Source organism: Cryptomeria japonica, chromosome 9 (assembly GCF_030272615.1).
Source record: "Cryptomeria japonica chromosome 9, Sugi_1.0, whole genome shotgun sequence".
NCBI lineage: Eukaryota > Viridiplantae > Streptophyta > Pinopsida > Cupressales > Cupressaceae > Cryptomeria > Cryptomeria japonica.
The window spans coordinates 103100527-103115269 of NC_081413.1; positions in this window are offsets into that span (position 1 = coordinate 103100527).

Genomic DNA, 14743 nt, shown 5'->3' on the forward strand with positions numbered 1-14743 from the left:
TCAACTAATAGATGAGAGTATGGACATAGAGGATACAAATCCTAACCCTAAGGTACTATACACAGTTGATGTTGATAAACAAAAGGTCAAAATTATGATAGACAAAGATACAATCGGCAAGATAGATATGGCTAGTGAGCCACTGACAACTGACAGCATTGACAATACTGAAAGAAAAGTTGAAGTTGATAACACATAGCAATAGGTAGAGACTCAGATTGAGACTGAAATAGAGCAACAAACAGAGACAAGTAGAGTAACAGGCTCCGGAACAGGAACAGATTTACATGGAAACAGTGCCACCGGCAACAGGAGAAAAAAAAAAACCCTTGCTTAAGGAAATGGAAACATAGACTGACCTACCAAAGGTCACTACAAGCATGGTTACTTCGTCCACCGACGGAATTCAGAATGTTGGTTCCTCCTCAATAGGCTACAAATCAACCAATGTAACTGAAGTTCTTTTAGATTCTTTGAAGAGAATAACTGATTGTAGTTCATAGGCTTATAAAGCTATAGATGACACAATCCCAATTTTGAAGATGATAGCTCCTAACTGTAACATAGACAATAAGGATTCTTTGAGTCAACTTGACACTTTGTCGAAGTACATTACTGACAACACAGTGATAGTTGAACAGATAAAGGAACAGGCATTGAAGGATAAGTTAGAAATTGAAAAGCAAAAATTCTTTGAAGATCAGATAAAGAAGTGTACTAGGGAATTTGACACACTTCTACCAGAACTATGTAACTTATTGAAGGAATTTAAAACTTTGTACAAAGATACTTGCAAGACAAACTTTTTGACAGTAGACATAGATAAGAAAATAAGCAAGGTACAGGATGAAATCAATAAACTTGCTGACAATTTTGTTAACTCACCTGATACATTATCAGTTTTTGAACAAAGGATGACAAGTTTTGAGGAAGAGTTACTTAAGTTAGAAAGAGAAAATGAGAGAATAGTAAATAAGGCAAATAATTTGAGACTAAGACTGAGTCCAAGATTGGACTATCTAGCATCATTATGGAAGGAAATATTTGAGGCACTAGAATAGGGACAGAGAACATCAACAGAGCATATGCAGCACCTCATCGGTACAGTTCAAAGAACAGGGACAACAAGAAGTTTATGGAAAGTATAAACTTGATTTTGGGAGATCTTTTTCAAATTGTAACCACCTAGTTACAAGGTTGAGACTACAACTCTACTGACATCTTGACAACCTTTGTCATTTATGCCAAAGGGGGAGTAGTAGTATGAGAAAATAACTAACAGAAGACTTATCTACTCAGGGGGAGCTCTTATATTTTTGCTAACATATTTTTGGAAACATTTTTGGATTACAAGTTTTGGATACACTTTTGAATTTTCTCATGAGTGTTGCCATCAATGCCAAAGGGGGAGATTGTTGGCATATGCACACTCCAATGAGACATTGTAGGTGATTTAAGGTTTTGTCATTGATGGCAACCTTACAATCCTATGACACCGGCAAGATAGTTCACCAGCACTAGCAAGATCAGACTCTACACAGACACACATCACCGACACTGACAGAGGAAGGAAGCATACTGGCACAGAGACCGATAGGATTTTTGTTATATTATATTTTGTTTATTATTGTAAAATCTTTGTAAGCTGACTTGGCATCATTGTATAATGACTCATATATATAAGAGATCATTGTAGGACATTTAATAACAAAAAGAAGATGAATGGTAGAATGTAATTAGGCAGACCTATTATGTGAAATATAGGTTAAGTGTTTATGTAAGAAGCAAAGCAAAAACTGGTACTAGATCTGGCATTATAGATGCTATTCTGAAGCAGTACAAGATACTAGATTTATATAATCCATCATTGTAAGTCAGTGAGACTTCCCATTGAGTAGTGAGCTCAAGGCACTTGGCCTTTCTACGTGTGCAGGCCCCTCTTGTAAGTAATATTCTCTTATTGGCCAGTAAGTGAATATTGTGGGTCACAAATCCCATCGAGGTTTTTCCCACACCGGGTTTCCTCATTAAAACATTGTGTTATGGTGTGTTTTTCATGTGAATGCTTTTAATTTTGTTTATTGCATTATTTCTTTCATACTGGTACACTATTATAATATGTTCTACATGTTTTAAGTTAAGAAATTCAATTCACTGGTTAGATACTGATTCACCACCCCCCTCTCAGTATCTGTGGGAATCCTAACAATTTGATCACCTTTGAATCGCTTCACTCTGCTTTCTGAAAATTTGGTAAGTGTAAAATGACCGTGTAAAAGCTTTAAGTACGCATTTTACCTTATCGAGCTCCATGCAGTTAGGTCAAAAAACATTAAATGCACTTGGTTCCACTAAACCGATTTACCTTTTTTTTGCTTTTACCGAGTAGCCAAACTTCCTGCATTTACCGACTTGACAAGCTTCCTAAATTTACCGACTTGACTAGTGCTCCAAAAGACTTGATAAAATTTCAAACTTGCTAATGCATCTTAGCTATACAGATTTTGAATTAAGTACATGATAAAATAGGAACTATTAAGATTTAACCTTGAGAGGATGCAGTCCCTTCATACCTTTACCAATTATTTTGGAATAGATGCACCTAACTCGATAGGTAAGGTGCTTTATTCATTTGACACAATTTCCTTCTTTTTCCAAATCATCTGGAATTTGCTTTTTATTTCTTCAATATCTCCTCTAGGTTGATCTCTGCAATCTCTAGCCAAGTGTCCAACCTTGTGACAATGAAAACATGCCATACCAGGATTTCTCCATGATCTTCAGTTGTTCATTCCAAACCTTATAAAGCAGTTGGCACTTATATGTCCATATCTTCCACAAAATTCACACCATATCCTTGTATTATAATTCCATGGTACTGCAGTATACTATCAGTTAAGATCTATGTGAGTTCGATAGCCTCTAGTATTTGCTCGGTGTGCAGACCACATATAGTTCTTCTATTTAAACCAACACTTCTCGGTACTATGTCCATATCTATTGAAGTTTTTACAAAACCCTTTGAATTTTGCCTTCTGATAGTTGCTAGCAAACTTTGTCCTACATTGGTTAGATGTATGATCATATTTATTGCAATTGTAACAATAACCATTGGACCTAGTGACATTCAGTTGCTTACCTTTTCTGATTTGGCACATGTTGGCAGTATGTCCTTGTTTTCCACAGTAGTTGCAAATAGGCTTATTTCCTTTGATGTTCTTCTTGTTTCCAACTTGTTTTGATGATTCTCCTCTCTTGGTAGTGTGGATTCCCTTCTTGATAGAGTCTTTTCCTTTGTAACCGAGTCCTACATCTTTGTTGGGTCTTCTTGTAGTTAGTTGCTCATCCAACATCCTTGATGCTTTATAACTTTTCTTCAGTGTTTCTTTGGATTTCTTCTCTGTTTCAAGTTCATCGGTCAACCTTGATATTTCAAGTTTCAATACTTGATTCTCATTTTCTTTCAGATTTGCTTCATGATGTGTATAGCCCAATTGATTAGATAGATTTTATTGAATTCCAGTCATCCTTGTGATTTCATCATTCTTTTCAGACACTAATGCTTCAAGCTATTGTTTTTCTCTTTCTATATCTCTTATGTTATCCTCGGTTGTCCTTAATGCATCAAGATTTTCAGTCATCTGTGTGCTGAAATGTTCATGTTCTCTTTTCATTGCTTTTAGCTGATCATTCAGTGCTTTGTTCTTTTCTTTCAATGCTCCAATCATTTCTTCAGTCTCTTCAGATATACTGTTCACATATGATGTCTCAATTTGTTCCACTAGCTCTTAAGAGTCCTGCAAATCATCAGACAATCTTCTTCTAACTTTTAGTGATCTTTGCATTTGTTTCTACATGTCTGCAATCACTTGATTAGCATGATCCAATTCATTTTGAAGATTCACAATTCTCCAAGATTGTTTGTAGCCTGCCATTGATAAGATCTTTCTCTTTAGGTAGTTAAACCCTTTTCCAAGATTAAAGCTCTGATACCAATTGTTAGGCCCAATATGGAAAGCTAATGTACAGAGAGGGGAGGGGTGAATCAGTACTTCAAATCTTTTCTTCAACAATAACTTTACTGTTAAGCATAAACCGAAAACTGCTATAACATAATATAATGCTAAAACAAATAAATAACAATCATACATGATTCACTCCATAACACATATATTTTGGTTACGTAGAAACCCTTGGTTAGAGAGAAAAAATGCAGTGGGGATGACACCCACAACTTCACTACTGCAATAATAAAGGTTGCTCGATTAGAGCTACATGTTTAGATATTTCTGATAGCTTACCCTATTAGGAGTATCAAGATCTTTAGATCTACCTTGCTAAAGGATTTTACAACACTTATTCTAAATGTTGCACCTGGTTAAAGGCTTTACAATTTATAGACTTTGTTAGAGTCTTTTACCCTGTTAAAGGTTTCTCTTACAACTCAAAATATTACAATCAAAATCTTACAAAATATCTGCAACTTCACATCTGAAATGTTATAGAAGATTCTATGTGCTCAAAATGAAATTACCTTGCTTATAGCATACCTCGGTAACCTATAAATTAACTCGGTAAACCTTTATGTTTACTCTGTTCCTTGACTGTTCTCTAAAATCCTTCTCGGTGACCTCTGTTAATCTCTGTCAATCGTAACAGTCATAACACTTAGTGCTTTCCCATGATTTTTCTTTTCACATATGTCTTGCTTCACACACATATATTGATCCTCAATTCATGCTGTATAAATAGATCTCTTGTAATGGTGATCTTGTTCATGCTTCGATCTTACAAACATGATTCATTAAATGGATAACCATACAAAATTAGTTCATTGGACAGATGTCCTCAAAATCATATAAAATCTATAAGTGCAATTTCCAATGTGTTAATGGTTTCTTGTTCCTCAATCTTTGTAACACATTTCCCATATGTGCCTAGGTTCAATGAATCTGGTAACACGTTTTACTCGGTGTGTATTAACTCGGTATACCATTTCTGCTGCTCGGTAGTCATAGAACGTTACTCAGTAGACAAATCGGTGTATACTAAACTTTGTGACTTGTAACTTTTGTAACAGACTGCTCTGTGCTTACTGACTGAATATTTCGGTAGTAATAACCGACTAGAGTATATAGAATGACTTTGGACATAAAACTAATGACAACTTAGTAAATAGTAACAGTTGATACATTTTGATATCAAGGTCTCTTTAGCTAGTTGACTTGAGGTCTTTTTTCTGGTCCTTAGATTTTTGTCGTGTGTCTTTTTGTGTCTTGGGCCTTTGTTTGTCATTTTTATCTTTGCAATAGTGGGAAAACGATGAATGGTGGATCAAGAGGAAAAATACCCTTTCCCTCAAAGAGAGATGAGAGTTTCACTATTGATTATTGTTAATATTATTTTGGGATTGCTCGCGGGTGGCATTTTGATCAAGTGGCAGCATTCTTCTTTGCCTTTGGCCTTTTTCCCGTTTGCCAGTGTGTGAGCCAGGTGTTGTCTTGGTGTTGCCTCTAGGTGCGAGTGTTTTTGTTCAAAGTAGGGAGAATGCAGAGCTTCCGTGTGGTTGGGTTTTTATAGCATGGTACATTTCTCGGCCCCACCATTCATCATGCGAGGATAGGGACACTTGGTGTCTCCGCACTGCCCAATTTGGTTCTCTTTCTGTGCTCATCTTCGAAAGTCCCTCGAGCTGCCACGTGTCTTCCATGATGGTTTGTGAACCAGGATGCGGTTTGCATCGTGGTTTTCTTGTTAGGCAGATGTAGGGATTTCCATGATGTGGTGGAGATAACAACTTTGAAGGTTGTTTTGCTGGGTAGTGTCTTGTTGTGTGCCACACCAGGTTTTCTTGTCAGAAAAGGTTGCTAGGATGTTGTTGATGCTGCAAGCTGTTAGTTAGGAGTTGTGGGCTCTATTTATGCTTTCTTTTCCTTGCTTAGAGGGGTTCAGACTTTCAGAGAGTTTTTAGACTTTGGCTCATTTAAAGAAGCCTTTATGTTGATTTAATTTGGTGAATGATAGACAATCAAATTGCGCATATGGCCTTTGTGATGGTTTTATTTGAAGCTTAATATATTGACTTATGTGTTCTTTTCAAGTTAAATAACTTCTATGATATTTGTTGTGAGACTTCGCAGATTAAACTATGTTTTGAGACTTGTTATCTATTGAATGAATAGTTAATATCATTTTATGTTGAATTATTCTCTTGAAAGGTTCTGAGCATGTGGATTGTTGAATGGGCTTTAAAACCATATGTTTGTAGGTTTTATATGTTTTTAATGCTTTTCCAAACTATTCTTGCGCATCGCCTAAATAGTGTAGACCACTTTGCTTTAAGTTTTCTCCTTCCCTTTTTCTCTCCCAATTGTATGAAGAGTTGACTTCTTAAACCTGGAGGTCTTTCAGTCAGTTTGGCGCAATAGGTCCCCCATCATTGAATTTCCCATAAGGTTGTTCACATTTAAGGTAAAATTAAGAGTCAACAATTCTTTTTCTGGCATGCCCAGGTGGGACACAAATTTTGAATAATCCTAAGCTAGTTTATGAGCCACAGACCCATTACCAGGAGTCAGACAACTTTAAATCCCAGTTTACTCCTTCCACCCCTGGTAAACATCCATTCGACTACAACCTCTTCTTCCCAGAACCCACATATCTTCCCTACAGTCATTCCTATAATAATGACGTAGATTCCTCCTAGAAATTTTGTGACATGGAACAATGGAAGCCCTCTCATCCCTCCCATTCCACCTATAGTGTGGGGGTCGATTCCTTCTACCGTGCTAAAGGTCATCCCTAAATTCAATGAAATATGTCACAAGACCTCCGGGGAGCACCTACAAGATATAGCCAATGTCTGCACCGTCCATGACATCACCGAGAAAAATAGATTTGAGATTTCTCATGGCATCTTTTAAAGGGAGAGCTCAAGATTGGTACAAATCCCTAGGTCTAAATATTATAGTCGATTGGGATCAGTTGGGTGACCGCTTCTTTCAGAGATTCTCTGACAAGGCTGATAGGACATCCTTGATGCACCAATGGATTACAATAAAGAGAGCTCCTTAGGAAGCAGTGACATAATTCAATTTAAGGTTCTAGAGGACCTGGCAAAGAATACCGTTGTCTGCCCGCCCTCCTATGGATATGGCATTCATCTTTTATCTGAAGGCCTTCAAATCTGATATATCAGTGATGATTCAATCTATAGGAGGAAATACCCTCCCACATGTGTTTGAATTAGTTGTCCAAGCATAAAATAATCTGATTGATGTTAGGAAGCTTGTGCCATGACCACTCATGTCAATCTTTCCCAAGCTATCAAGTTAGGCCCCTGAACTAGTTGTGCCCAACACATCTTCTCCTTAATCTATGTACATTTACCTCGGACCCCAGCAAGCACATTTGCCTCCACCCTCCTCTTTAGCCGTGGAGGTCAGCGATATCAAAAATTCATTGAGAACTTTTTGAAATGAGATCATCAATCTGAAAAGGTCTCAAATCCCACCTGCTAGACCCCCTTTCCAACAAAATTTCAAAGGGAATAGACCTGCATATCAGCAAAACTGATATGCAAACAACCAAGCTTCCCCAAGTCAACCAAATGGCCAGATAGTTCTGGTACCCAATCCTCTGCAAACCGACTATCCTAACACAAATAAAGAGTTGACAGTGGGACAAAATAATCTAGTGGATGATACCAATTCTTGGTGTTTTCCATGTAACAATTCCCACACACCAAGAAATTGTCCAAGAGGAAATCTACAACAAAAAATTACAGATCAATGGAACTTAGGCGTGATTCTAGATGATTCGGTTTAGGCATCCCCTGGAATGGATAATGCATCTCTCATTGCTTAGATGAAACGTATGTCAATGCAACAAGAAGTGGAGATAGCTTCGGACCATGCACTATTATCTTGCATGGAGGACAAAGATGTCATGCTCACAAATAGCACAACCACATCAAAGTCAAGGGCTCCTCAAGTGCAATCAGATTACAATCTCCACTCAAAAAGGTGCTTCACGGGGAGAATATAAACATGTAGGGGAGATTTACCGCAGATAAAGCTCCTGAACAACCTACAGTTTCTATCACATACCCGAGAAAGGAGTTTATCCCTTATAAGCCAATAGAGACAAAGGCATCAGTGTCATTAGTGTTGAACATGGTGGAACAATTAAAGAGAGCCCTGACCAACATCTCTTTATGGGATCTCCTTGGTATCCTAGAGAAAAAGAATTGGTTGAAAGAAGATTTGTCTGAGGTGGGGAAAACTATAGGTGGAAATGCCACTAAGGCTCCTTAGATTAGTGAAGAAATATTTTAGCCCTCCATGGATAGATCATGCTCACCAAACATGTTGATGAATGAAGCCATACCTCCTAAATCCCAAATGGAAGGTAAGCCTAAACCATATCCTTTCTATTTGACCCTCATAGTTGGGGATAAGATTTTACATAATTCTATGATAGATTCAGATGCTAGCACCATCGTCATGCCTAAGCATATTGCTGAAGTTTTGAATATCAAATATGAGCCTTTAAATAGGGGTGTTATGCAACTAGATGGGAATAAGGTCCAGACTGTGGGTCTTATCAAAAACCTTCCGCTGACATTGTTCGCGTGTCCTAGTGTCATTGTGCCTCAAGAAGTGGTAGTTATTGACATCTCGCCTATTTTTGGCCTCTGCCTTTCTCGAGACTTCATTGCCAAAATAGGAGGTTACCAATCCTTAGATTGGTCCCACCTTATCCTTTGAACCCAATGTGGTGTTAAACTCAAAATCCTTTCAGAACCTGTTCATGTTGAACACGTAGCGGATCAAGCTATGCTCAATTTTGAGCCAACTCATACCTCCATCTCCAATCAAGAGAGGAAAATTGTAGAGCTTCTTGAGGATGAAGAAGTAATCAGGGATATTCCACTAGATCAAGAGATCTTTCTCAATGAATTCATAGGTTTCTATCCATACTCCAACTATCATGCCATGGGTCTTGGTACTTACTGCATTTTTCACAAATATCAAGTCATTCCAAAACTTACCAAAGAACCATTGACCAAAGAATAGTTGTCTTCTGCACTCTGGACCCTACACTTTGATGGCACAAGATGCAAAATAGGTTCAAGGGTTGGGATTCGCCTTACTTCACCTTTGGGTGAACAGATCCTGAAGTCTTTTCACCTGTAGTTTGCTTATTCTAACAATGGAGAAGAATATGAAGGACTGTTCCAAGGCTTGAGCCTGGTAGAAAGGATAGGTATAAAGCAATTGAAAGTTCTAGGAGATTCTGAGCTGATCGTGCACCAGGTTCAAGGAATCTCTAGTGCCAAACATGTTCATATGAGATCCTATCACCATAGGACATGGGATTTGATTGAAAGCATTGATGCTTTCAACATCTAGAGGATTCCTCGAAATACAAATGCTTTCGCTGATTGGATGGCTACTATTGGATCATAATTTGATCCTGCTACAGACATGCTCGCCAATCCCCAAGCAATCTATGTGATCGTTTGACCAACTATTCCTGATAATGACACCCACTAGTAAGTTTTTGAAACTGATGAGAAGATCACTTTGTTCATTCAAAACTCAGAGGAGTTTGCAGATCAACTACAACCTAAGGTAAAGAAATCTTATGGAGATCATATCATTCAACTAAAGAGACAAGATCATTCAGAGAGCAAGGAGTCTCAGAGGTTTGGTGAGTCCAAGATTGGATTCACTTGGTGTACATAATAGGGAATGTATGGATACACTTGCGAAGCCTACAACAACAAAAGACACTGAGAAAGAAACACTTGCACATTTACTGAGTGGACTTGTATCTATATTTGAAACATTCAAAACTGGCTGCGATACCTATGTACAGTTGCTAGAAAAAGCTTACTCAGAAATTTTGAGATTGGTCAAGCTTCGGTAAAGTAATCTAAATTATTCTTTGAATTCTTTCACTGGTCTTTGGCATTGATGCCAAAGGGGGAGTGTATGTATGTGAAAAATATGTATGTAATCAAGAGGAGGATATTCAGAGAGTATATCAGCTCAGGGGGAGCATGTTTCATGTTTCAGTTAAACTTGCAAGGAATCCACTTTTCACATGAGTATTGCCATCAATGCCAAAGGGGGAGATTGTTGGCAATTGACACTCATTGGATTCATATGTTATCATTGATGGTAACAAGATTATTTTGGATTCATACACTGGAATTTAGAGGCATACACCATCGAATACCGACATGTGAGTAATCAGGGTCATCACCGGCATCGACATCGGCACCGACATCCAGCAATTCAATGAAGCCAACATCAATCTGGATCCAAAAGGTTTTATTTGTAAAAACATATTGTAATTATTGTATAGGGCCGATATTGAATATATTTTTTATTGCAATCCAACATAAGGCATATTGTTTGTAAAGGGTATATATGATAGTCTGTTAGGTCATTTTGATACAGGATAAGATATATGACAAGGTAGAAGAACTGTGTAATGCAAAGGATATGTATGTAGGTCATTTGTATGTGAATGTAATATCATGCTATGATCAATAGATGGTTTGTAAAGCATTCTTGGAGGAAAGGAGATACCGGTAAAAGGGTTCAGGGTTTATGAACCGGTACAGAACAGAGCTTTAACCAAAATTCTTTTTGGCATTGTAGATGCATTTTGTGAGTTCACTAGTATTGTTTTATCTCAGTAGAAGCTTGTAGTCAGTGAGACTCTTTTGTGTTGAGCAATGTGTCTTCCTGCATGTGCAGACCCCCATGCTATGTAATATCTTTTATATGGCCAGTGAATTGATATTGTGGGTCACAAATACCACCGTGGTTTTTCCTCTTTGAGGTTTTCCAGTTATAAATTCGGTGTTATGGTGTTCATTCATGTGGCTGGTTTATTTACTTCATGTTATATATTTCTTCATTTACCAGTTTATATGTGTATATTATAAAAGGTTAAAATCTTGTATTACCGGCAGAACACTGATTCACCCCCCCTCTCTGTGTTCTTGGATTCATTGTATTCCAACAATTGGTATTAGAGCTTGGTACCTCAAAGGAAGTTTAACAGCTTGAGGAAGATCTTGAAACTGGAATCATTGAACATGGCTATGGAGAAGCAACTTGAGATGGTACTTGAGGATTATGGTGCTGAAAGGATGAAGAACTTAAAACTGTAAGATGAATTAAATTCTGCTAATGAATTTACTCTTGTTTTGCAAGAAAGGTTATCATCAGCTCAAGCTAAGAGAAAGGAAATTTTGCAAAACCAAGGTGATGAAGAGAAAAATGCACTTACGGAACAATGTCAGAAACTAAGTCAAGAAAACATGCTCATCAAGATTGAAATGCAAGACCCGACTATGAGGATGTCAAAAGATATTAAGGACAGAAAGAAGAAAGAAGAAAATCTTGTTGTATCTTTGAAGAACAAATTTGAAGAATGTGGCAGATTGACTCATGAGAATAATCTATTGAGAACTGATTTGGTACAATCCCAAAATAATGAACAAGAGCTTGAAAGACAATTAATGACTCTGAGAGATGATCTAACTACTGCAAGTGAGTATAAATAAAAATTCAGGATTAGTGCTGCATAGCTGGATGATTTATTGAAAAGACAAAGGCAGAGTGAAGATTTTAGAGGATAGGGATTTGTACAAGGTGAAAGCTTTGGTACTGCAAATGAAGATCAGACAACCGGTATGTAGAACTCGTCAGACCAGAGAAAACTGGTAAGGTGATCTAATAATTATAAATTCAATGGTAGATGCTTTGTTTGTAATAAATTTGCATATGTGGCTAGTCAATGTAGAAATAGAGCAAATCAAAACTATAATTCAGTTCCCGGTCAACGCACAAATTGCAAGAAATATGGTCATAAGTCATAAGATTGCAGAATGAATGTTAAGTGTCATGCATGTGGAAAGTTTGGTCATTTGGCTAATCAATGTAGGTCAAGGAATGACACCGAATATGTCAAAGCAATTCAAAAGAACAATGTTACATGTTATGAATGCAACAAAATAGGTCATATTGCTAAGCACTACAAAAGCAAGACTACACCAGTTAGCAATGATAAAGCAAATGAGAAAGGAAAGAAGAAGGTAGATGAAATACAACAAGATCACACCAAGAGATGGGTTAGAAAATCTAAAGAACCTAGTGGAGATGCAACTACATCGGTAACTACACCTGTAACTCCACCAATAGACCAGAGCATTCCTGCACTGACAGGAAATTCAACTAGTAACTGAGGCATATTCCTTAGGGGTTGGAAAATTCATTACAAATCTTACATATTCCCCAAAAGAGATCTAGAGAGTGGTATTGATCATTGATGGAAGTTTTTTTGCCATAAAACTATGAAAACGACATCCGGTAGGACACATCGCTAAGAATTTATAACAGTGATGAATTAGGGTTTACTCACTAATAAAAAGGGAAAATGGACTCATTTTCACTCACCCAACACTCAAGCAAACCAGAGTGAAGCAAAGGTGAATCACAAGTGATCAAGAGTGAGCAAAGGCATTCTGAAGGATTTCCAACAGTCATCTGAGAAGTAATCAAAACCCTTCAACTGGTGACTGTTATCCAGTTATTTCTTTGAAATGGCATCCGGATCACCATCTGCTCCTACTTTCATTGTGAATCCCACTATTGTTGAGGTTAAGGATAGGCTTAAGCCCATTTTAAAGGAAGTTCCCCAAATTGCTATGAAGGAAGACTCTACTAGCACGTTTTTGAGAGTTCTCGATGGCATGGTTTATGTAGAAGATGTCAGGACCTATATTCACTGCACATTGGAGAACTTGGGCACTGAGGAGATCAAGGGAATATATCAATTTGTGATACTAGGCAGCTCCGAAACAATCAAACCAAAATATCAAATTATTGAGGATCTAGGGTTAACTAGAATTCTATACATGCCAGAATTCAAGGATGAAGTGATCAGATATGTTCTGAGAAGGGTCCATAATAAATTTATCTGGCTGGACCGGCCCCACATGATCACCAAAGAAGCTATTCAGGAGGTCAGCGGCTTACCTAAAGTTGGACAGGAACCAGGAAAGAAGATCTCCAACACTGCGGTTGAAAAGCTCACTGGCGCAACCCATGATGGAAGATTGATGAGGGTCAACACCATCAAAGACACACATGTGAAATTTGCCAGCATGATCATCGGCTACAAGGTAACTCAATCAAGTCGATTGAACTCTATTGCCAGTTCCTGCATCCATGTTGCATATCAAATGATAAAGAATAATGAAAAGTATGACTTGTGTGAATGGTTAAGGAGTGAATTAATGATTATTCTTGGCAAGATCAAATGGTTTAAGAAAGGAACATTCCAATTTGGCAATCTTATTGTCTATTTGATGTTATACTTCATGAATGAGCTACCGGGTTTGGGAAAGAAGTGTTGGGATCATGACATACTGGTAGGTATGCAGATCAAAGATGCAATCACCAGTCTTGCTAGTAACAGGGATGGGAAGCTTTGGGGCTACTTCAAATATTTTCAGGAGAACATGAGACTAAGGGAGAGAATCTCCAAACACATTGTGGAGAAATATATTCCACTGATATTTGCTTCATGGTAAAAATAGATGAGACACTGATGGAAGCAGTGGAACCTAGAACTATATGGGTCACTGAAACGGGTCATGAATTAGATTACAGTATCTTGGAGTTATATGCTAAGATGTTGATTGATGCTCCTTTGGATGATAAGGCTGAACACTTTGGTACTACAGAAGAGAAGGCTCTTGAGGTTATGATGGCTTCAACAAGAAAAGAAGAGAAAATAAGATAGACAAATTTTTTACATTTGTTCAAGATGTAATTCACATGATAGATACAAAACTAGGTTCTAGATATAAACCGGTAGATCAATTGACAACAACAAGTGCTCCTGAGGTGAAGAGGCCTGAGAATTTCATTTCTTCTATAACTTTTGAATCTGATCTAGAGGATAATCAACCTCTTGAATTCAGAAGGGTACAGAGGAAGAAAGATGAGAACCCTCCGGTAGAGGAGAAGAAGGTGGAACCAAGGAGGAAGCTAGTTAGAAAGGTAAAAACTGCATCCACACCTCTGGCAAGGAAACCTACTCAGAAGAGGTAGCCTGCTCCATCCGCTCCTACAACCCCCAGTAAGAAGAAAAAGAGTGATGAAGCAACTGAATTTGGTAATATGACTTGTGCCGAGTTAATTGATGAGGTAACTAAAGATGAAATTTTGAAGAATGTGTCAAATTTATATGAAGATTTAGATGAGAATGAGCAAAATAAAATAGAAGAAGCAATTTTGTTATATTTAGACATATATAAGAAGGCTTTGGTAGATATTTTGAAGGAAATTCCCTTATCATTGTACAATAAGATAGATGCAAGGAGATTAGATGCAATCAGGAGGGACAGAGAGATAGATGCAATCAGGAGGGAGATAGAAATTAAGGAAGTTGAACTTTTGAATATTTGTGGCTCTATAAATAATGAGGAAATGAAAAAGTGTATAGATGTTGCAAATAGAATAATCTTTAGCAGCAAAACCAGGCAAATAGGCTTAATGATGGAAAGAGTCAATGAGATAATAAATGAGACCAGAGATGGTTGGGCCAAATTCTTCCAAAAGAATCCTGATTTTGTTACTTCTCTAGTAGAATTTGCTAAGGGAACAACTCCCACCATTCCGGACAAATCTAAAGGGAAAGGAATTTTGGGAAG